Source organism: Mauremys reevesii, linkage group 3, assembly GCF_016161935.1.
Source record: "Mauremys reevesii isolate NIE-2019 linkage group 3, ASM1616193v1, whole genome shotgun sequence".
NCBI lineage: Eukaryota > Metazoa > Chordata > Testudines > Geoemydidae > Mauremys > Mauremys reevesii.
In genome coordinates this window covers 2,443,168-2,464,517 of record NC_052625.1, presented here as the reverse complement: position 1 = coordinate 2,464,517, position 21,350 = coordinate 2,443,168, and the positions used below count along the sequence as shown (strand labels likewise).

General features: G+C 46.0%; 2 long non-coding RNA genes across 2 annotated transcripts in view; one reads left to right on the top strand and one right to left on the bottom strand.

Moving 5' to 3' along the window:
- Positions 1–21,350, top strand: part of LOC120400606 — a 303,500-nt gene that overhangs the window by 33,775 nt on the left and 248,375 nt on the right. Inside the window, exon 2 of the long non-coding RNA XR_005595919.1 lies at positions 18,824–18,946. This is a non-coding gene — a long non-coding RNA (uncharacterized LOC120400606). The remainder of the gene's footprint in view (positions 1–18,823; positions 18,947–21,350) is intronic.
- Positions 1,235–10,655, bottom strand: LOC120400610. Its single transcript, XR_005595924.1, has 3 exons — positions 10,554–10,655; positions 1,949–2,146; positions 1,235–1,276 (listed from the first exon to the last, which is right to left on the bottom strand). It is a non-coding gene; the product is annotated as an uncharacterized LOC120400610 (long non-coding RNA).

The window sequence follows — 21,350 nt, the reverse complement described above, 5'->3', positions numbered from 1 at the left end:
TGAGACAATAAATTGGCCCTCTGGAAGTACAGCACAGTATCCAGCAAAGCGTGCCACGTCTTCTCTTAGAGGCTGATCGTTCAGGAGCCAGTTTGTCCCCTGGAGGATAAGGCTCACTCAGCTGGGGAACGTCCATCTTCTGAGAAGTGGTGGGAGAACGGTCCATGGAGGAGAGATCCTGTCTGGCCCCGCACAGCACGGTTCACACCAGCTGATGCCGCCACCTGGGGTAGAATTCACAGAGCAGCTCTGCCTCCTCCACTCTCAATTTCACCATCCTTTTGGGGCCCTCGCCTTGCTCAAAGGAAAAAAACTCACCCTGCCTTTGGAGTGGTGCCTCTCTCAGTATGCAAGAGGAGAAGTATAGATTCCACTGAACGAAGGCCGAGAAATACCATTTGCAGGTTGCCATTCAAGTTAAACAGGGATTTTGTCATTTGAAGTCCTTCTTTTCCACTAAAGAAATATCCAGAACTATATTGCTCACCTTGTTTGTTTATGTCAAGGCATTATTATTAGTGAGCTTAACTCCCTCCAAACACTGTGCAAACTCCAATCCCCGCAAGCACCCCTGGGCCCAGGCAAGTGAGCATCCGTTGACTGACTTTTCAGATGGAGAAGATGAGTTGTGGCAACTTGCCCAACGCTACACAGTGAGTTAGTAGCAGAGCCACCATTCGAACTCAGCGCGTCCTGCCTCGCAGCCCCGTCTCGTTACCCCAGAGCATTTCCGCCTTTCCTTAAATCAAGTATTTGGTTTTTCCCTAAGTCAAAACAATCTAATTTCTGTTCCTAATGCAAAACCTGTGACGCGGGCAGCACGACTAACGAGTTGATCTGAGGGCTGAGCCCAATGGCAGAGACACCAAGGGAGCACTGGCTACTGGCTTTGCAAGAGACTGGAAGTCAGAAGAGTTTTGGAAAAGCGTGGCAGCCAAACAAACAAAATCTGTCCATGAGTGTCACAGTGGGGGTGGAGCCAATGTGGGCCAAGTGAGGGTGCTGAGCTCTTAAAAATCTGCACCTGAGCTCTTCTGAAAATCTGGCCCCATGCCTCAGTTTCCCCATCTTTAAAAGGTCACACATCGCTTTCTACCTACAAGGCTAGTTTTCAGGCATAGCAATTGATGAAGACAAACTATTGTGGGAGGAGACTTCTTCTCCCAGTGTTTCATAGATTCATAGAAAGGGACCCCTCTGAATCACCCAAATCTGACCTTTTGCACGAACAAGCCAGAGGGTTCCAATCAGGTCTGTTTATTCTTTCAAGAAGCTCCTGTCAATAAATAGAAATTGAAATCAAAGCAGAAAAGCCTTCAACTTAAAGTGCAGCAAAATTATTGTAGGACTTCTCCTTCCCAACAGATTGCTGCCAAATGTGACCTTTTTGAAAATACTTTCCATAGTGAAACATCTGTACATTCACGTACTGTAAATTACAAACAGCAATAAGACAGTGTTAAGGGTTTCAGGATCATTAGCAACCTCTTGGCATTTGCATCAAGTCCTTTGTGTTGGCATCCTGAGAAAATACCGGGGGAAAAGCACTTCCACATGGTTTTGCAGAAGGAACCCTCTTGTTCAGCAAGAGCCTGCTCCAAAGCCCATTGAAATCATGAGTCTTTCCCCTGACTTCAGTGGGCTCAGGGTCTGGCTCTGGCTCCCTTATTCGAATGCTTTGCCGACGGAGACAGTGCACAGTTTATCTTGCAAAACATTTTTTTTTCAAGAAGTTTCCCACAATCCTGGATTGAGGGGCGGGTCTCTGCTAGCATGCCTTAGTCATTAGGGCTTAGGGATAAATGTGTGCTGAGGAAGGCTGCCGACATCTGGGCAGTGTTCATGTGTATAATGATGCTGGTGTTTAAAACAGACAAAAGAATTGCTGATCAGCAGTTCTGGGCAGGCTACAGGTGGCAGAGCGTTGTAGAGGACTCTTACAACGTACCAGGCGGGGGGATGACTCAGAAGTGTTAGGTCACTTGTGGTTTTTCTTTCATGGTTTTGCTGTGAATGTTGACTTGTTTTTACTTAACAAGAAAGCAGTTGCTTTGTGTGTCAGCATGAAGCAGGGTAGTTACGGGACGGCTGCTGTTGCTCTTCAGAACAATTCATGTGCTCACCAAACCATTTTTTGTTTGGCTTCCTGAAAGAAAGAAGACAGCATTTTAAATATAACTGAGAGCAAAGGAGATTTCCAGTCTTTATCAGGCAGGAGAAGCATTGCATAATTGTGGGTTGTTGTACCATAAACCATTCAGCATTTTTGGTAAGGGACAGCTGGCTTAGGCAATTTCTCCTAAGGACGATAAAGCTGCACTGCACAGCTGTTAAGAGACAAGTTTATTTCTTTGCCTCAGTCACTCGCCATGGGCCAGGTTCCAAAGCCCGTACCTTGTCCTCTGACAAGGGCATGAATATCATGGACTCCAGAGACTAGAGTTACGTCTTCCCTATTTGACGCAAACAAAAAATACATTTGCATTCTCATCAGCCAAAAATAACAACCACCCGCCAGTGCAGCCAGCAAACATGTACACCCACAAACGGGTGCCTGGGCTGGAGGGTAGGGCACATGGGCACTGGAAGGACCGCAAAAGGCCAAGCAATCAAAACACCGCCAACACCTACCGAGCAAGGCTAGGTCTGGTACTTTAAGCAATGCCAAAATAAACATTGCATTGCTAATTCCATAAGAGGCTGCCTATCGCTCACGACAGGGGTCACTGAAAAGACGACACTCAAAATGAACACAATCTCAAATGGCGATAAATAATAAGCACTGGTAAAGTGTGGCTTTTTAAAAAAACTATATTCAAACCATTTATGGCTCTAGTCATTATGGACCAGAACTTAAAAAGAAAGTGAAGGAAAGGCAGAAAGTCGCAATGCAATCCATTTAAATGGTTTTATTGGGGCTGTTTACTTTTTAATTATTCCTACATAGCTTAACACCGAAAGGGGAAGAATAAAACACCTAAATACTTTCAGCCATGTCACATGGAAATAATTGGTGATCACTGCACAAAGCTGCAGTGTTAGGCACAGCTACCATGTCAAATAACTTCCCGTTGTTTATTTTACACCTCCTTGGAAACAAAACCCACATGAGAAAACATTCCAAAATACACCCATATAAGATTGCAATATCAGTATAGGCTATATTGCTTTGCATCGTGATTTGCATCCTCAGTGATTAGGGTTGTTGTTATTATTACTAGTTGTAGTATTTAAAAGCAATGTTGGGAGTTCTGTTTCAGCAACGTGGTCTTCAGTTTTTTCAGATGGTAGGAAAATCCTCCATAACTTCGTCACCAATGTATAATTGTAGAACTCATGGGAATCATATACAATATACAAATGATTCAAATTTTGTCGTCTTCTGTGCCCTATGTGAGCACCAATCCCAATTAATCACATTTGCCCCCCAAAATGTTAAGCAGTTGAAAGAATTGTTTACAAAAATATTCTTCAGGAGTTTTAAACACACCTGGTGCACTTGTATCATTGGTGCATCGTGGTAGCTGTTGAATCTGTTTTGGCAGTGAAGGAGGGTTAGTTACATCTTTTGAAGCATCCAAACCTGTATAAAATTCAGTAAAGCACATGCCTGAATGCAAACTATTTAAATGTTTGCGAAGGGTCAGGATACAAAAGTCAGGGCAGCCTCAGCAGTTACACTCGAGCTACTCCGTCCCAAGCTGAAAATACACTAAAGCAAACTTTCTAAATGTCTCCATAAGAGAAATCGGTCCTGGGGCTTTAGTCACTGCTTCACTTTCTCCACCTTCAAAGACAACAGCCTCCAGTGTGTTGAGGATTGCTCGATCTTTGTCCAGCATTGATTTGATAGCTGGTAGTGTTGCTGTTTGCCGTGTCTGACACCAGGGTTTGAATGAGTTAGGGCTGTCTAATCAGCAGAGATATTGGGCAACCATACAGCCCAACAAACTATTCAGTGACTCATAATTATCATCATCCAAGCATGCAGCAAAACGGAGTCGTTCATGACCACTTACACCCCTGGTTTCAATAACAACAGAAAATATTTCTGACTCCTTGACTTTGTGCATAAGTTTTGAAAACACCTGATGGTACACTAATTTGTTCATGGGTAATGTCGAGTCAGGCATACTGGCATTTCTTTTTCAGCCTTTGCTTAATTTCTTTGTCAGAGACAGACTAACACGGCTACCCCTTGATGTTTGTCAGATGTGTTTGTTGAAAGCTCAAATAGCTTTTGAAAATTGATTTCATCATCCGTATGCCCCCATACCGCCAGCTCTTGCTTCATAAGATACTAAATGCACTTACGTTTGTCCCAAAAACCAACTGCAATTTGTAGCTTGCTCAACTTTGTTTTGTGGTAGCTGAACATCTACATTCACTTGGCCGGTATAAGCATGCGCTTTCTAAATGCCATTCCTCTGGTCATTCCATTTCTCATGTCGATCTGGTTTCCCAGGACCATCCTTCCAGTGATTCATGCCAATTGAAACAAATGCATCATCTCCACGTTTACGTAAGCTAAGCTTCTTAACTGTGGCAAATCAACACACTGTGCAGAAGGCTTTCTTTCCTCTCTTGCAGCTCACAAGCCATGAGCTATCCTCACACCAGTCACAACTGAAAAAATCTCTCTTGCATTGTCACCAGTCAGATCCATAGATGCAAATGGTTTCTTGTTTTGAAACAAGTCTCTATGTGTAATACTGCAACATGGTAGATGACAGTTTGGAGATAGTCCTGGGTTTCCTACAGTTGAATCCTGGATTTCACCTGAATTTGAGCCACAATCATTCTCTTCAGGATTATTGGCAACAGCAAGGATGGTGCTTACTGGGTTTCAGAGCAGCCACCGCTGGTTCAGGGCCTCTTTTTGGGTCTACCTCCCTCTTAATTTTATTCCACACTTGAATGCTCAGTGTCTGCCCGGGGCGCACCAAGTGGCTTGAAGCAGGCTCTGAGATCCTGTCACCATTCCAGTCTGACTCAGCACGTCCCCTTGCAGGTGGGCGTTGCATTGAAGATGAGCCCTTACCCAGAGCGAGGGGAAGGTCAAGTATCAACAAGTCTGAACAGCCCGTTAAGTGCTGAAGAGCACTGCCTGGTGGAAAGCCTCATTTATGAACAGAAAAGCCAGCCCAGAACATAAGCAAATCTTTCACCCCAACATCCCAGGGGGACCACTAGCTCATTCTTAATCCATGTCCCCCCCAGAGTCCTGTGTTCACCTCGACCCAGACTCTTCCTCCAGGGGTCACTTGGTTCCAGTCTCTGTCCCTGGGGTTAGGCCTCTTGCCTCTACCGGAGAAACGTCCTTCTCTGGAGTCTTGGGTCCAGGGAGTCTGTCCACTGCGACTCTTCTCCAGGGACAGTGGGTGATCCGTGCCAGGCCGGGCTTCTGGGGTGAGTGGTAAAGCCCCCTGTCTACAAGGCTGCCCTCTCAGGAGTCCCTCTTACAGACAACCCATGCTGGTAGGTTCCCCAGAGAGACCATGACGCAGCTCCCTCTCCAGTCCTCTGGCTCAGGCTTCTCTTGAGAGCTCTGGAGCCTCTGATCTCCCTTTGGAGAGTCTCTTACTGAGCTTGGGCAGTCTCTATTAGGCCCAGATGCTCGTTTTACTAATCAGCCCCCTGCATCGCCCGGGCAGTCAGTTATCTCCTTCCTGAGGCAGTGACAGGCGGACTGGGCCTTAGCTCCCTGCAAAGAGCAGCTGCCCTGGGACAGATCCATTTGTCTTTGTTAGTGTTTCTATCACCCTCCCTTTAGTTTCATTCTGCTGTTACCGGTGAAACTGTTTTACGACCAGGATGCACGATAGATCACCCGAGGACAACCCAGCAGACAAGCGGAAGGTTGAAAAAATGCTGGGCGACATGTTAAATATGAGCGACAGTTCTAAGGCAGCCATCGGGCCAAGCCAACAAGCAGGGGAGAGAACCTGCTAAGAGAATCACAGTGATGGTGGTTGGTGTGCCGCATATGGCACTTTCCTGCCAGGTCCTCAGGAAACCTTATGGAATTAAGTAGAAATATCTTTGGGGTCCGTTGTGTTAAATGAATGGTTTGTAGTGGGCTGGGATTGTATGTAACCTCTGGAGGGGGGAGCTGTGACAGATGTGAGACTCGGGCGTTCACAGGATTATACTGAACAATGTGCCAGACCAGAATGGACTTTTGGAACAAAAAGGGTTAAATGAATGCAAATTCCCCACCTCCGGTTATGCAAAAACCCAGCCTTTTGAAACTACACCCTGAGGAGGGAGCCATTGTCTGTTGATCACCTGTTACATGAGGCCTAGGTCAAAGGCCTAAGGTGTACAAAAGAGAGACTGAAATATTCATGGTGGCTCTGATTCTGAATCCGAGATAGTGGCAACCATGAGAAAAACCCAGCTGTGAGTTTTGAAGGACTGACACCTACCAGAGCCTGAGGGTTGGGGTGATCTCTGGTGAGTTTTTAACGTATGTGCTTTTATTGATTTTTAATGTGTTTTCTCTGTAGTGCTTTCACCTTAAAAATAAATGTGCTTGTTTAGAAAGAGCTGAGGGTAACTGATAACTGGCAGCCATTAAGGTTCATACCCTCTGGGGGAAAAGGGCCAGCATCTGTGCTTTGCTTTAGGCAGTCTGGCTTGCTGATAGTATCGTAGTGTAGGCAGGGAACGCTGCAGCCTGGAAAACCCCAGGTCAGGAGGGAGAGAGACATGGGTCTTTGCCCAAGAGAGTTGATGGCTGAGTTGCTGGGAACCTAGAGTGGGTGCCCTCGGGGGACCACGGCGGGAAGGTGGGTGCAGTTGCTCTGAACTATGATGGGGAGGTCACATCTGCTCTGCTTACTGGGTTGGTGTTGCTTCCATTTTAACAGAAAAACCAGAGATGCAGCTTTTCTATCCAAACAAGGAAACTTGCAAGTCAGCCCTATGTGTGTTCTATTCAGTAACCTCCCAGAGAGTGCTCAGAATCCCCCTGCCCATCTTTGCCCAGGGCTTGGACTTCGGATCCTGTGTGAAGGAGCAGAGCTGTTTTCCTGACTCCCTGCAGCAGCCAGATCAAATGGGGCTCTAACTCTGTTTCAAGGATATAAATGAAGACTTAGGGTCACTTTGAGGAAAGGCTCTAGAAGACTTCCAGAGCTTCCCTTTCTACGTTTGGAATTGCAAAGCCCTGGCGGTGTCTGGGCTGAGCATCAATGGGCTGCTGAGAAAGGGGAGTTCACTCGCTTTACCAGGCGGCACACGGGCTCCGGCAGCCTGTGACTGGGACACTGGCCAGTAACTGCTGTCACTGAGCCTCTGTGGCACTCTGATCACAGGGCTGCTTCTTACTCTTATAACTGATCCTTCTGCAGCAACCGGCTCAGCAGCTGACCGGATCCACTCACTGGAGCCTGTCTGCTACTGCTGGGATTTGTCCGTGTCAGGGATTGCGTGGGCACATGTCAGCACCACCACTGTCCACAGCAGTGCACGTGGCCTCTGGAGCCAGGGTCAGCTCCCTCCATGGCTTTGTCTAGCAGAGCAGGTGGTGGTGATGTCAGCAGAGAGAACACTTCTTCCCTGGGCAGTGGGACAGCTCCTTTCCTGGGGCTCCTGCCCTCTGTCAGGGAAGCCCTTCGCAGAAGTGGCAGAACTTACCAGCTCCGTTCTGCACCGTCTGCGTTGCCTTCCCTCGACCTACGGGGAGGTGACATGTCCGAGGCCCTCATCCGAGAGGACGTGGTCGTTCAGAGCACTTGCCAGCCAATCCCTTTCACCCTATCATGTAGCAGCGATAGTGCTGACCTCTGTGACTGCTCCCTGTGGGGGCTCTACTTGCTCAGCCTTCTGCCCTTCTCAGCTGGGGCTCCGCAGGGCCCTCTCCTTGTGTCTCTCCTGTGTTCCCTCTGCACACTAGCTCTGAGCCATCTCCTTCGCTCTCACAGGTACAGCAATCACTTCTATAGAGTCATAGAATATAAGGATTGGAAGGGACCTCAGGAGGTATCTAGTCCCACCCCCTGCTCAAAGCAGGACCAACCCCAACTAAATCATCCCAGCCAGGGCTTTGTCAAGCCTGACCTTAAAAACCTCTAAGGAAGGAGATTCCACCACCTCCCTAGGTAACCCATTCCAGTGCTTCACCACCCTCCTAGTGAAATAGTGTTTCCTCATATCCAACCTAGACCTCCCCCACTGCAACTTGAGACCATTGCTCCTTGTTCTGTCATCTGCCACCACTGAGCACAGCCGAACTCCATCCTCTTTGGAACCCCCTTTCAGGTAGTTGAAGGCTGCTATCAAATCCCCCCTCACTCTTCTCTTCTGCAGACTAAACAATCCCAGTTCCCTCAGCCTCTCCTCATAAGTCATGTGCTCCAGTCCCCTAATAATTTTTGTTGCCCTCCACTGGACTCTCTCCAATTTTTCCACATCCTTCTTGTAGTGTGGAGCCCAAAACTGGACACAGGACTCCAGATGAGGCCTCACCAATGTCGAGTAGAGGGGAATGATCTCGTCCTTCAATCTGCTGGCAATGCCCCTACTTATACAGCCCCAAATGCCATTAGCCTTCTTGGCAACAAGGGCACACTGCTGACTCATATCCAGCTTCTCATCCACTGTAACCCCTAGGTCCTTTTCTGCAGAGCTGCTGCCTAGCCATTCGGTCCCTAGTCTGTAGCACTCCATGGGATTCTTCTGTCCTAAGTGCAGGACTCTGCACATGTCCTTGTTGAACCTCATCAGATTTCTTTTGGCCCAATCTTCTAATTTTTCTAGGACCCTCTGTGTCCTATCCCTACCCTCCAGCATATCTACCACTCCTCCCAGTTTAGTGTCATCTGCAAACTTGCTGAGGGTGCAATCCATCCCATCATCCAGATCATTAATGAAGATACTGAACAAAACCGGCCCCAGGACCGACCCTTGGGTCACTCCACTTGAAACCAGCTGCCAACTAGACATGGAGCCGTTGATCACTACCCGTTGAGCCCGATGATCTAGCCAGCTTTCTATCCACCTTATAGTCCATCCAGCCCATACTTCTTTAACTTGCTGGCAAGAATACTGTGGGAGACCGTATCAAAAGCTTTGCTAAAGTCAAGGAATAACACATTCACTGCTTTCCCCTCATCCAAAGACCCAGTTATTTCCTCATAGAAGGCAATTAGGTTAGTTAATTGGGGGGAGGGATAGCTCAGTGGTTTGAGCTTGAGGGGGCCACTTAGGGATCTGGGGCAAAAATTGGTCTTGCTAGTGAAGGCAGGGGGCTGGACTCAATGACCTTTCAAGGTCTCTTCCAGTTCTAGGAGATTGGTATATCTATTATTATTATTATAGTCAGGCATGACTTGCCCTTGGTGAATCCATGCTGACTGTTCCTGATCACTTTCCTCTCCTCTAAGTGCTTCAGAATTGATTCCTTGAGGACCTGCTCCATGATTTTTTCCAGGGACTGATGTGAGGCTGACTGGCCTGTAGTTCCCTGGATCCTCCTCCTTCCCTTTTTTAAAGATGGGCACTACATTAGCCTTTTTCCAGTCATCCGGGACCTCCCCCGATCGCCATGAGTTTTCAAAGATAATGGCCAATGGCTCTGCAATCACATCCGCCAACTCCTTTAGCACCCTCGGATGCAGCACATCCGGCCCCATGGACTTGTGCTTGTCTAGTTTTTCTAAATAGTCCTGAACCACTTCTTTCTCCACAGAGGGCTGGTCATCTCCTCCCCATGCTGTGCTGCCCAGTGCTGCTGTCTGGGAGCTGACCTTGTTTGTGAAGACAGAGGCAAAAAAATCATTGAGTACATTAGCTTTTTCCACGTCCTCTGTCACTAGGTTGCCTCCCTCATTCAGTAAGGGGCCCAAACTTTGCCTGACCTTCTTCTTGTTGCTAACATACTTGAAGAAACCCTTCTTGTTACTCTTAACATCTCTTGCTAGCTGCAACTCCAAGTGTGATTTGGCCTTCCTGATTTCACTCCTGCATGCCTGAGCAATATTTTTATACTCCTCCCTGGTCATTTGTCCAATCTTCCACTTCTTGTAAGCTTCTTTTTTGTGTTTAAGCTCAGCAAGGATTTCACTGTTAAGCCAAGCTGGTCGCTTGCCATATTTACTATTCTTCCTACACATTGGGATGGTTTGTTCCTGCAATCTCAATAAGGATGTCCTCTATGCTGTCCTCTCTTAACTCTCCCTAGCCACGTCAGCCCTTTAACCTCTCCTCTCCTCCCAGCCTGCGGCAGGACATGTTGCAGCCTGGAACCATTTATAGCTGTTATGTTTTCCTAGATTCATGGATTCCAAGGCCAAAAGGAACCATTGTGATCACCTAGTCAGACCTCCTGCGTAACACAGGCCAGAGAATTGCCCCCAAATAACTCCTGGAGCAGAGCTTTCAGAAAAACATCCAATCTTGATTGAAAAATTGTCAGTGATGGAGAATCCACCACAGCGGTTGGTAAATTGTTCCAACAGTTAATTACCCTCACTGTTAAAAATGGATGCCTTATTTATAGTCTGAATTTGTCTCTCGCTTCAGCTTCCAGCCATTGGATCGTGCTATACCTTTCTCTGCAATGTCTGGAGAGCCCGGTATTAAATATTTGTTCCCCATGTAGATACCTATAGACTGTCATCAAATCACCCCTTAACCTTCTCTTTGTTAAGTTAATTTGCATGGAATGTTCTCATTCTGAAGGGCCCAGGATTCTAGAGTGTAGAACTGTTGAATGCTAACTTCTGAGCATGCCACTTTCTATGCAGTTTTTATAACAGGCTGATCCTTAATTTAACATTGCAGGCTTAGCCCAGGGCCTGGTATGTTTAGGTGATATCCAGCGTCTCACCGAACTGTCATATGTTTGTTGTCACTCCCCAGATTAATGAGACAAGTCAGCATATATCTCCTGCTGTTACAGATCATCACTGACCTTAACAATCAACTAACACTTGAACCAACCTTACAGCGATGTCTATAGTTGTTGATTAGCACATGTAACTTCACTTCCATCAAGCACAGAGAAAGACACCCCAAAGAAACCTGTCCTGTCCCCATAGTTTCACATGATTATTATGATTGTTTATTCATTTTGCTGTGGTCCAGTTCTGATGTACGTTTCATCAGCCTTAAACTTCAGATGGGTCCTGATCCGATTTCCATGGAGTCCAATGGAAAGACTCCCAAGGGAGTCACTGGGAGTTTTGGATCAGGCTCTTAGCTCCAGAACAGTTCTGCCAGAGCTGGGAGATTGTCACTGATCCAGAAAAGGATCTTTCCCTAAGAAAACAGATGTTCTGTTTACGTTGGTTGTTTTTCATAGTGCGGCCTTCAGTGTCCATTCCAAGAAGCCGAGGGCTTGTTTATCCAGCAGCACTCCCGGAATACCATAGAGCTGTCTCCAAAGCCTGTTGTTTTGGGACATATCCAGAAGTGATAATGTGTCTCTCTTGCAGTTTGTATGCAGGGTAGTTGTAGCTGTGTCAGTCCCAGGATATTAGAGAGACCCAGTGGGTGAAGTAATATATTTTATTGGACCAACTTCTGTGGGTGAGAGAAGACAAGCTTTCCAGCTACTCAGAGCTCTTCTGAAGCTCTGACTTCAATGGGACTGCTGAAGCATGGGCTTTGGGCTTTGCTGGACTGGAGCCTATGTTGGTGCTAGACATGAATTATTATTGTTATGGAGAGGGCACGACATGTGATTGGTGGCTAAATACAGGGTGTACAGCCTGAAGGGGTCTAGACGGGGCCCAGTCCTATATAACGTATTCATAAATGTCTGAAAGAGGGGTAAACAGTGAAGTGGCAAAATTTTCAGATGATACAAAACTACTCAAGATAGTTAAGTCCCAGGCAGCTGGTGAAGAGCTACAAAAAGATCTCTCAAAACTGGGTGACTGGGCAACAAAATGGCAGATGAAGTTCAGTGTTGATAAATGCAAAGTGATGCACATTGGAAAACAGAATCCCAACTATACATACAAAATGAGGGGGTCTAAATTAGCTGTTACCACTCAAGAAAGAGATCTTGGAGTCACTGTGGAGAGTTCTCTGAAAACATCTACTCCATGTGCAACAGCAGTTTAAAAAGTGAACAGAATGTTGGGCACCATTAGGAAAGGGATAGATAATCAGACAGAAAATATCCTATTGCCTCTATATGAATCCCTGGTACACCCACATCTTGAATACTGTGTGCAGATGTGGTCGCCCCATCTCAAAAAAGATATATTGGACTTGGAAAAGGTTCAGAAAAGGGCAACAAAAATTATGGGTGTGGAATGGCTGCCGTATGAGGAGAGATTAATAAGACTGGGACTTTTCAGCTTGGAAAAGAGACGACTAAGGGGGGATATGATAAAGGTCTATAAAATCATGACGGGTGTGGAGAAAGTAAATAAGGAAGTGTTATTTACTCCTTCTCATAACACAAGAACTAGGGGCCATCAAATGAAATTAATAGGCAGCAGGTTTAAAACAAACAAAAGGCAGTATTTCTTCACACAACGCACAGTCAACCTGTGGAACTCCTTGCCAGAGGATGTTGTGAAGGCCAAGACTATAACAGGGTTTAAAAAAGAACTATATAAATTCATGGAGGATAGGTCCATCAATGGCTATTAGCCAGGATGGGCAGGGATGGTGTCTCTAGCCTCAGTTTGCCAGAAACTGGGACTGGGCGATGGGATGGATCACTTGCTGATTCCCTGTTCTGTTCATTCCCTCTGGGGCACCTGGCATTGGCCAGTGTCAGAAGACAGGATACTGGGCTAGATGAACCATTGGTCTGACCCAGTGTGGCCGTTCTTATGTTCTTACGAGGGGTATTTAACATCTCTTTCAAGAGTGGCCTTAGTCAGTCTCTCTCCCTGCCCTGAGAGCTAGAGTAGTAAGTAATAAGTAACTCAAGGTGACGGGAAAGGTAAACTGAGCGGGGCACAACTCCTATTGCTTTTGTCTAGCAGACATAAGTTAAGGTGGGGCAATGAAAGTGTCAGGATTTCTGCTGCAAATGTGGAAGAATGTGGAAAAACTGCGTTATTTTTAAATAATATGCAATGAAGCAATCGGGGAGCCTTCTGAAAGATCACGTTTCTCATTTAAGTTGAAAAGACCTGAGAACAGTTTTAATCTTCATTATGTGGAAGTGTTTCTGGTATGTGTGTAATAATGCACCATACCTCAAAGAAATGCAATACTGTGTGGCTAGTCGAAGTCTCTGGGTCACAGTGCTCAGGGGCATAGTTAGTTTATATTTGTACTGATTTTTGCATTTCAGTCTTCTGTACTTGTCAGACAGCGGTCTCTCTAAAAGGCAGGCAGGGTCCCTTCGGAGATTGCTAATAGTGAGAAAATGCATCTCTCTGGGATCCCACATTTAACAGGAACTGAAAAGACAAAAAACCCTCCAAAGTAACAAAGTATATTGGCATGAATTCTGAAACACTTTCTTTTTATTAGCAAGACAAATGTGTTTTCCAGATGTTCTTTCGAACTGACTGGACTTTCTTGACATTTTCACAACCCCGCAATGTTGGGAAACCTGCCTTTTTACTTACCTGTTTCAGTGTCACAGTAGCTTAGCCGGGGAAGACAGTCACTTGCCACCTTTTCTTTGTTTTACTTTTTGAAGATGTAACAATTAATACATTATTAATGATTGATGCTTAGAAAAACTTGACAGTGGGTTGGCTGCTGGTGTGCTGATCTCACTGCTGACCGTGCTGACCACTCCTGTCTGATTGTTTCCTTGTTCTCCCCCTTCTCTTTAGACCCACCTGTTGTCTCAGGCTTACATTGTAAGCTCTTTGGTGCGGGGAATGATTTTTATTCTGAGTTTGCACAGTGCCAATGCACAGCCTAGTTCAAACAGGAATTATTCAGGGAAGTTCTACGGCCTGTGTTATGCAAGAGGTCAGGCTAGATCAGGGGCAGGCAAACTTTTTGGCCCAAGGGCCACATCTGGGTATGGAAATTGTATGGTGGGCCATGATTGCTCATGATATTGGAGGTTAGGGTGGGGGTAAGGGCTCTGGCTGGGGGTGCAGGAGGGGGTTCCAGGCTGGGGTAGGGGTGCTGGGGGGTGAGGGCTCCAGCTCAGGGTGCGGGCTCTGGGGTGCAGGAGGGTGGGACAGAGGGGTTTGGAGGGCGGGAGGGGGATCAGGACTGGGGCAGGGGGTTGGGGGGTGGGAGGGGTTGAGGAGTTGGAGGCTCCAGGCGGTGCTTACCTCAAGCAGCTCCTGGAAGCAGTGGTATGTCCCCCCTCCAGCTCCTATGCGGAGGCGCAGCCAGGCAACTCTGCGTGCTGCCCTATCCGCAGGCGCTGCCTCTGCAGCTCCCATTGGCTCCGTTTGCTGAGCAATGGGAGCTGCAGGGGTGGCACTGGGGTGGGGGAGGCATGTGGAGCCCCCTGGCTGCCCCTACACATAGGAGCTGGAGGGGGCACGTGCCGCTGCTTCTGGGAGCCATGCGGAGCAAGCTCCCAACCACGCTCCCCAGCAGGAGCTCAAGGGCTGGATTAAAACATCTGAAGGGCAAGATGCGGCCCCCAGGCCCTAGTTCGCCCACCCCTGGGCTAGATGATCACAATGGTCCTTTCTGGCTTTATAATCTACGATTCAGTGAGGACGTAGTCAGTGGCTAGGGCTCCTAGATGCCAAAGCATGAGGCCCTCTTCTCCTAATGGTTAAATGGAGGAATGTCAGTGGGGGCAGATCCTCAAACTCTGCAGTGTGCCCTAGATGCAGTGAAATAAATAACAATAATAAAGCCTCACGAATACAGTGACTTTACTATAGGAGTGCCCCTCGCCAGGCCCTCTCGTTAGGGCGGGTATTGCAAACATTGCTCTCCTCTTTCGCAGTGCTTCCTGCCGAACCATCGCTTCTGAGCTGTCACAGTTTGAGGCCAATAAGATTGTTTTGCTTCAGTTTTCCCTTCTTTACTGATGTCACCAGTGTTTTGTTTGGTTGCACTCTCTGTCTCAGCGTAAGGTTAGTACTTGGTCATTCAGATTTGGAATTTGCTGTCAATGCTGAAACTAACTTAGGCCCAGACTGAGGGCCAATAGTACTCCTCATAAGCACATGCACAAGTGATTGCAGGATCGGGGCCTGTGTGTGCCTTGGGGCCTGTTCACACCAGAATAAAAGATGCATTTTCCAGACTTGTTTGTGAATACATTTTAACTAAGATATTTTAAAACCCTGCCAGTAGACAGGGCCACGGGAATGCTAGCAAGGGATCTAGGCTGCAGCCCAGCCAGCTACCACATGCCACAACACAACTTGTCCTGTTTACACAGTGCTTTTACATCACCTTCGCTAGAACGTGTCAGCTAACACGTTCTCAAAGTAAACCTCGTATCCAGGTGTGAACAGGGCTTTGGAGTGGTGATTGGTAGATATAAGCCAGTGGCTCTGACTGTGGTCCTGAGATGGTTCCCACTGAAAGCAATGGTAAGATTCCCGCGTACTTTACTGGCTCTTGAATCGGGCCCTGCAGGAGTGAGGGTGCATGGAGCCCTTCATTTTGCTTTGAAGAATGCAAAGAAAAATCAGACTTTCCTTTGCAAACGACCCATTGCAGCGGTTACACAGTGCACAGCAATGAATCCAGCTGAGAACCTACAGTACTCGAGAGCCTGCCGGATTTGGGTGTCAATAATCTGAGCAGACACAAGGGTTAAGAACCGGTGTTTTCTGCTACGGCAAGTGCAAGGTCCCTGTGATCTCCACATCAGAGACTGAGCACCCAATTCTCCATTGCCTTGTGACTTGTGTAGCCTTTTACACTGGTTCTGAGCTGAGCCACCCACTTTGCACTAGTGCAGCTGACTGCACACAGCAGGGCAATGGAGAATCAGAGCCTGGGACTTTTAGAGGAAAACTACAGTCAACGAATGGATCTCATGGTAAAGCATGAGGCCTTCTTCTCCTAATGGTTAAATGGAGGCATGTCCGCGATCCTTCCTTTGGGGGCAGATCCTGTCCCCCTCCCCTGCAAGCTGTGCAGTGCCCTAGATGCAGTGAAATCTCTCTGGTTCAGGCTTGTGGGGAGGAGGAGAAAAAAAAGTGCAGGGCATTCCCACTTCTGTGTGCTGTGAAACCCAGCTCGCCAGGAGCTCCATGTGCCAGTGTGTGTAGAGTGGCAGGTGAATCTACTAACTGTGCAGAGCAATTGGCCACTGCCTCCTATGCAGCGGGCATGCTAAGGCCATGGAGCGCGGCGACTGCTTGAATAGATTTGCTGCATCTGCAGGTGGGAGGGCACAGATTCTTCCTCCTACTCCAGCTGGAGGCTGGGGTCATGTGGGAGGAAGGATGTGGGGCTTTGAGTTTAGACTCCCAGCAAGTATTTGGTGGCAGCGTGGATCCTATAGCCATGGTTTTCTCATCACCTTTTACTATGATGGCCAGCATGAAGGAACTGGGGCAACAGTAAAACAGGGTGTTCCATGCAGTGTCACCTCACGCTGCGGGGTTTCTTCTACAGATAGTGGGGTTTCAAAAAAGATATTTTTGCTGAGTGCAGGGAGGGTTTTTGTGTAAGGGAAAGAGAATTAAAGCCTGATTCTGAAATCACTGAGAATTTTGCTTGAAAATTGCAGAATTGGACCCAGAGCGCACCAAATTTTGTCATCCAAAAATCAGGCACTTGAACGATTTCCCCCATTCCCTCTCTTTGTAGAGAGTCTTTCCAGGGAAATCGACCTGGTTTGTTGCCCTCCCTGATGGAACCAAATTAGAGCTGGGTGAATAACGCATTATTTGGATTGTTGGTAATTCCAAAAAATTGCATTATTGGGTTTCTTTTTTTTAATTTTGAACATTTCTTTTAACATTTGCAAAATGTTAAAAATAAAAATTAAAGGAAATTTCCAAATGAAAAAAGTCACTTCAAATGAAAAGTCTTGCTTCAGAAATGTAGAAATGAAATATTTTGTGGGGCTTGGGGTTTTTTTCAACAGAAGCAATTTGGTGCAATCGACATGAATTTGCTACATGTTTTGGAGTTGCCAAATCTGCATTTTTCAACACCCAAAAAATATTTTTCGTTGAAAAACTTTGCCCAGCTCTAGACCAAATGTCCTGGTTGGGGGGAAATGTTAGGTGGGAGATCTCAGTGTCTGTTGGTCGGAGGATGTGATGATGCCAGTGGTGTCCCATGGGAGATGTGTAAGTAGCCCCGTACATCCCATCTCAAAGGGTGTGGCAGCCTTGTCCTATCAAAACGGTGGAATCCAAACCTGATTCCCAGTGCTCACATAAAGACACTCCTTTTCTATTAAGAGTTTGATCCAACAGTTGAACTGTGTAATCTCATCACAGCCGTGAAAGCACTTGTTTGAGCACTTCATGTGCTACTGCGTTGTGTTTAAACAAGAGTTTCTGCCCTCACAATCTAATCGTTCATCCCACATGAATGAGTCACTGAGCCATTATATTTTAAATCTGTTTTATGCCCAGAAATCAGTGTGTCAGCATACTGTATAGTTCCAGTTACAAAACCTGCAACTATAAGAACACCAAAAGAAGAATAACACAGTATAACATGGGCATTGCAATGGTTGTGTTCACCCAGCTGTTTCTTGCAAAGGCTTGCAGTGCAAGTGCACTCAGGAACAAATTGCAAGATGTGTAGACGATTGTTGCAATTGTGTACTGATAAGAGAGCCTGTTTTGGCCAGGCAAGGGAAGGCAAGGAGTCACTCTACATTTGCACAGGGTTCCTGCACAGTGAGCAGGCTTGCATCATGATAGCTTTGACAACTTAACTTTATGTAAAATGACACTTCCAAAAAACTACCAGCATCCAATGTGTTACATGAGTATTACACAGTTTTGTTCAGCTCAGAAAGGATCTAAATTACTCTCTGGCAGTTTGTCATTTTTTTAAAATTTATGAGATGTTTACTGTCTTCTGTGTTTTTCTTTTTGACTCATTTAACTGGTCTTTTGATCTTAATATGAAACTAGACACCAAATTATGGTGAAAAACACTTCATAACTGAAGATATGTTTTTTATTTTTGCCTTGTACTTTTTGAGTATAATTTAGTTCAAACCAAATAATAATACAGTGTATCTAAACTTCGCCAGAGTCCGTTGTTTCTTTGAACAGCTGTCCTCATCTTACATTATAAATAGTCTCTGGACTTAGGCAAAGGCTCAGCTAACTGACTGTTGTTTATGATTAGGACAGGTTGAAAAGTTACTGGCAAAATCCATTTTTCAAAGGAAAATTGGGTTTTTGACAAATTGAATTTTTTTGGCAAAAATATCTTTTTTTCACAGAAAATTTTGAGTTTTCATTGAAAAGCCAGACACCTGAAAATGGAAACGTTCTTGGGTTTTGGCTGAAACTTTTTGGTTTTTGAGTTTTTTCCCTCCCCCCCAAAAAATGTTGACTAAAAAGATTTTTTTCCTATTTGTTAAAATTTTCCATGGGGTGAGGAGGAAGCTATTTTTTTAAACAGCTAAGCTATGACTAGCTGGACGGAATTATATCTGTCTGTAAATGTCAACATTTTGGTATTAAATATGAACTTTTATATTGGTGAGATTAATTCACCACTGAAGCATTTTTCTTTTTAGCTTTTTTCTGACAGAAACAATTTGGCAAAATCAACGCCAATTTGTGAAATGTTTTGGTCAATCCAAATCTATATTTTTGACTGAAAAATAGTTGTGGTCCAAAATTTTTCCCTGGTTGTAGTTACACAAGAGCCGTATGCATCATTGCTTGTTATACTTTCCCATGAATACTATATGTGTGTGTTTGCAAGGGGCTTTGCAATCCTGTGTCCAACATGTATTTTTCTCTTCCCATTCTAGGTCTCTAGGTTGTCTCTGACTGTGGGACACAAGGAGACACTTGGATATCATCAGTAATAATTCTCTTACCTTTGTCAACCCTGAACACAGATCTTATGGGTGTTTCTCCAGTTTACCTGAAAGGTGAGGCACTTTCTGTTAATGTTCAGATTCCTTCTGGGCTCTGTCTCAGGAGGACATGTTGGTCCTTTACTGATAGACTGGGAAGCCAGCCTGTGCTTGCATTGACTTCTGCTGCTTCTCTTTGCTACCCTGGGCTCTGCGTCTGACATTTGTTTAAGGAACCTGCCATGAAGAGCATTTTACTTGGGGTATGTCCATACTCAGGAGCGATGGACGCTCCCTAAAGGTGGGGGAGGGGGCCACCAGTGCGTGAACCCTGGTCCCACCCCTGCACCGTCCCTTCCCCAAGGCCCTGCCCCTGCACCGATGATGCCCCTATCCGTACTATGAGCGCTACAGCTGCGGCGCTTTAGCTTTGCCATTGTAAGGCTGTAGTATGGACTTTGGCTACAGAGACAGAAGGGGGTTTCCATCACCGTAGTAAATCCACCTCCGTCAGAAGCAGTAGCGAGGTTGACAGAAGAATTCTTCTCTCAGCCTAGTGGTGTCTATACCAAAGCGCAGGCCTGGTCTACACTAGGAATTTACAGTAGTATAGCTACATCTCTCAGGGGTGTGAAAAATCCACACCCCTGAGAGATGTAGCTATACTGACCTAGCCCTGGTGTAGACAGTGCTAGGTTGATGGAAGAATTGTTCTACTGACTTAGCTAGCACCTCTCAGGGAGGGGGATTACCTATGCAGGCAGGAGAAGCCCTCCTGTTGGTGTAGGTAGTGTCTACACTGAAGCGCTACAGCGACACACTGTAGTGTTTTAAGTGTAGACATACCCTTAGGTCAGCTCAACTATGTCTTTCATACCCACGAACAATGTAGCCAGGTCAACCTAAGTTTTAGGTGTACACCAGGCCTTGGTGTCATCCATTTGTGACTCCTTTCTGTGACCACTTACTACCAGCCCTGCTGGGATTCCTCAGGGCAGCAAACATGCTGCGTCCAATTCTGCCTGGCTCTCATGCTGATGTATGGTGGGTTAGGAGAGAACATAAGAGCTGCCATACTGGGGCTTCGACCAATGGTCCATCTAGCCCAGTGTCCTGTCTTCTGACAGCAGCCCGTGCCAGGTGCCCCAGAGGGAATGTATAGAACAGGGCAATTATCCCGTGATCCATCCCTTGTCCACTCCCAGCTCCTGAAAGTCAGAGGTTTAGGGACACTGAGAAGAGGGACTCATGTTCCTGCCCCTCCTGGCTAATAGCCATTGATGGACCTCTCCTCCAGGAACATATCTAATTCTTTTTTGAACCCAGTTATAGTTTTGGCCTTCACAACATCCCCTGGCAACGAGTTCCACCGGTTGACTGTGTGTTATGTGATGAAATACTTCCTTGTGTTTGTTTAAACCTGCTGCTTATTGATTGCACTAGATGACCCTTGGTTCTTGTGTTATGTGAAGGGATAAATAACACTTCCCTATTTACTGTCTCCACACCAGTCATGATTTTATAGACTTCTGTCCTATTCCCCCTTAGTCGTCTCTTTTCCAAGTTGAACAGTCCCAGTCTTTTTAACTTCTCCTCATATGGAAGTTGTTCCATACCCGTAATTGTTTTTGTTGTCCTTCTCCGAACCTTTTCCAATTCTAATATATAGATATATTTGAGATGGGGAGATCAAATCTGCACGCAGCATTCAATGTGTGGGCACACCATAGATTTGTATAGTGGCAATATGATATTTTCTGTCTTTTCTATCCCTTTCCCAATGGTTCCTAACATTCTGTTCGCTTTCTTGACTGCCACTGCTCGTTGAGCAGATGTTTTCAGAGAACTATACACAATGACTCCAAGATCTCTTTCCTGAGTGGTAACAACCAATTTAGACCCCATCATTTTATATGCATATTTAGGATTTTTCCCCCCAACGTGCAAGGAAAACTGCAGTTTGCATGTATCAACATTAAATTTCAACTGCTGTTTTGTCACCCAGTTATGTGGATCTCACAGTCTCTTTGCAGTCTTAAGCTTGTCACAGTCAGCTTTCGACTTAACTGTCTTGAGTAATTTAGTATCATCTGTAAACTTTTCTACCTCACCGTTTACCCCCTTTTCCAGATCATTTATGAATATGTTGAATAGGACTGGTTCCACTACAGACCCCTGGGACACACCACTATTTACCTCTCTCTATTCTGAAAACTGACCATTTATTCCTACCCTTTATTTCCTGTCTTTTAACCAGTTACTGATCCATGAGAGGCCTTTCTCTCTTATCCCATGAATCCTTACTTTGCTTAAGAGCCTTTGGTGAGGGACCTTGTCAAAGGCTTTCTGAAAGTCCAAGTCCACTATATCCACTGGATCACCTTTGTCCTTGTGCTTGTTGACACCCTCAAAGAATTCTAATAGATTGGTGAGGCGTGATTTCTCTTTACAAAAGCTGTGTTGACTCTTCCCCAACAAA